Consider the following 2941-nt stretch of genomic DNA (forward strand, 5'->3'; position numbering starts at 1 on the left):
AAAAAATTTGCAAAATCTTTTTATCATATTTATAAAATTTGCATGAAATATTAAGATAATTAAAATATGACCTGATGATAAAATATTGAAGAGGAATTCTTTTCCAGATACACGCGCAGAAATATCCTCTAATAATAGAAAAAAATGATTCATTTTTACCAACAATATAATGGTCAATGCCCTTTAATAAGGGATCTTGGACAAAGTAGCTTTGGACAAAGTAGCTTTAGACAAAGTAGCTTCGGACAAAGTAGCTTTAGGACAAATTAGCTTCAGGACAAAGTAGCTTCCGGACAAAGTAGCTTCCTAAGGAAAGTAGCCTCCACTGTTAATAAAGGTCATGGCCGCAGCGCTCGGCCCCCTGGCCTGCCTAGCCGCGGGCGCTCGGCCCCCTAGCCTATAACCTAACCTAACCAAAAAATTGTTAAAACATTATTAATGATTCATTTTTACCAACAATATAATAGTCAATGCCCTTTAATAAGGGATCTTGGACAAAGTAGCTTCGGACAAAGTAGCTTCAGACAAAGTAGCCTCGGACAAAGTAGCTTCAGGACAAAGTAGCTTCAGGACAAAGTAGCTTCAGGACAAAGTAGCTTCGGGACAAAGTAGCTTCCTAAGGAAAGTAGCCTCCACTGTTAATAAAGGTCATGGCCGTAGCGCTCGGCCCCCTGGCCTGCCTAGCCGCGGGCGCTCGGCCCCCTAGCCTATAACCTTACCTAACCTAACCAAAAAATTGTAAAAACATTATTAAAACTTGTAAAAACAATATTAAAAATTGTAAAAATCTATCAACCACTTTTTGCAAAATCCTCGAAATTCTAAACCACCCATGTATTATCAGTTGATGATATTTTTCTTAAATAAATGTTCTGAGGCTAACATAGGTTAAGTTAGGTTAGGTTATAGGCTAGGGAGCCGAGCGCCCGCGGCTAGGCAGGCCAGGGGGCCGAGCGCTGCGGCCATATTAAAGACTAGTTTTCTTAGGAAGCTACTTTTCTTAAGTAAATGTCCTGAAGCTACTTTGTCCTGAAGCTACTTTGTCCTGAAGCTACTTTGTCCGAAGCTACTTTGTCCAAAGCTACTTTGTCCGAAGCTACTTTGTCCAAGATCCTTTGATAAAGACTTCCAATCTAAAGACACTTTCCAACTGTACCCATCTGCTGTCACTACTCCGTAGTACATTCTGTGGATTTTTTAAAAGAGGGATATCTTCCAGAAGATTATGTTGAACCCAGTACCAGTAGGTAAATTTCAAAACATACAAATACTTCTCGTTTTTTCTTTGTATTATAGACTTGTAAACAGGGAAGCAATTCTTTCTTGGGGGCCGTGGTACACCCCTTTAAATAGCCTAAAACCGAGACCAGACAAATAAATTCGATAAAACTACGTTTAGCAACACATTTTTGCATAGATTCTTTATATATATATATACAAAAATAGATATTTTTGTATATGTTGCTACAATATAGCTACTTCATTCACTTACTATGATTTTCTTGCTTGTCAATTATGTAGTTTTGCTTCCAAACTAAATTATCTAAAACTTACTTTTACTAGCAGAGTAGTTGTTGTCAATATGGAGGTTAAAATAATCAACACAAAAATTGAAATCAAACATTTGGTAACTGACATTTTTATCTAAAATAAGACAATATGGACGATAATTTTAAGTACATCCCCATTGATGATATACAAAAGTGACTTTTTGTAGATTATAATTAGTGGTTGAAAGATAATATCATCAACTTAATGAACCATCAAATCAAAAGAATAAGAAAACGTTATAACTAAACTTTGGGGACTAGTGTAATAAACAGCTCAGTGTTTCCTCCCTCCCATTAATATTACATTCCCATTTATGATAAACAAAAGTGACTTTTTGTAGATGACAATTAGTGGTTGATAGTTTGTTCATGCAACTTGATGAACCAACAAATCAAAAGTACCCAATGTTGTTAAGCCAACGAATAAAAAAAAAAAAATTTAAATCATCGGGGAGCATTGTAACAGCCCAATATTGCCTCCCCCCCCCCTCTATTGAGAATCCATTGATGATAAACAAAATTTATACTTTCTGTAGATTTCAATTAACCCTTTACGGTTTGGGGGGGGGGGTCATTGAACGACACCCCCCTTCGTTTTTTTTCTATCTCATTTTCTGTTTGTAAAAGATAAAGAGCCCAAACAGTGTGACTTTTTAAGTTTCCCCGCCGACCACCGACTTCGGCGGCTGACAGCTGCTAAGTACAGCTGAGGCCGCTGAAATTTATATTTTTCATTTCTAATACAAAATTTACATAAAGATAAAAATTTTCTGCGAAAAATTGTTCTTCTAGCTTAAAGAATAAGAAAAGTACAGCTGTTTGAAATTTTTAAGTAAAAAAGGACCTAAAAACAAAGGTTGTTAAATAAAAGGGTGGAGGAAGCGAAAATTAACTTTGACTTACTTAAGGTCGGAAATTTATTATCAAACAGGGGACTTGCACAAAAATGTTTAGCCCTCTTGCTCTAATAGGAACTGAGATAATAGGGGGGAAGGGCGTTGAATGCCCCCACCCCCCCCAACCGATTAAGGTGCAGTAAGGGGACCGGCTGTTAAAAGTTAATTGTTGAAAACTTTTTCATATTATCATCTGTTTAACACGCTTACATTTTTGCTCACAAAACAGATTTTAATCTTATAATTTTTCACTTTAATATCTGCGGAAAGCTGTCTATAATAAATGTTAAGAAATATTTGTTCACTACTTGTTGACATTTTGTAAGAGAAAGCAAGGCATCTTTCATACTGATGCTACGAGATGGGACCTTTTAAGCAGGGATCTAAAGGGATAAGACAATGGCCAATAGATTGATGTACATCCCTAATACTAATAGATTACAATTCGTGGATGAAACGTTTGGACACTCAACATAATGAACGAACAACTCAAAA

The 2941-nt window shown here is 36.2% G+C and overlaps 1 long non-coding RNA gene across 1 annotated transcript in view; it reads right to left on the reverse strand.

Moving 5' to 3' along the window:
• The window catches only part of LOC145332361 (uncharacterized), a 2222-nt gene extending 576 nt beyond the window's left edge, over nt 1-1646 (reverse strand). Inside the window, exons 1-2 of the long non-coding RNA XR_013884167.1 lie at nt 1555-1646; nt 72-128 (exon numbers count right to left, since the gene is read on the reverse strand). This is a non-coding gene — a long non-coding RNA (uncharacterized LOC145332361). The remainder of the gene's footprint in view (nt 1-71; nt 129-1554) is intronic.
• Between the last annotated feature and the right edge of the window lie 1295 nt (nt 1647-2941).

The sequence above is a fragment of the Acartia tonsa genome, chromosome 11 (genome assembly GCF_053477335.1).
Source record: "Acartia tonsa isolate MP-2025a chromosome 11, ASM5347733v1, whole genome shotgun sequence".
Taxonomy (NCBI): domain Eukaryota; kingdom Metazoa; phylum Arthropoda; class Copepoda; order Calanoida; family Acartiidae; genus Acartia; species Acartia tonsa.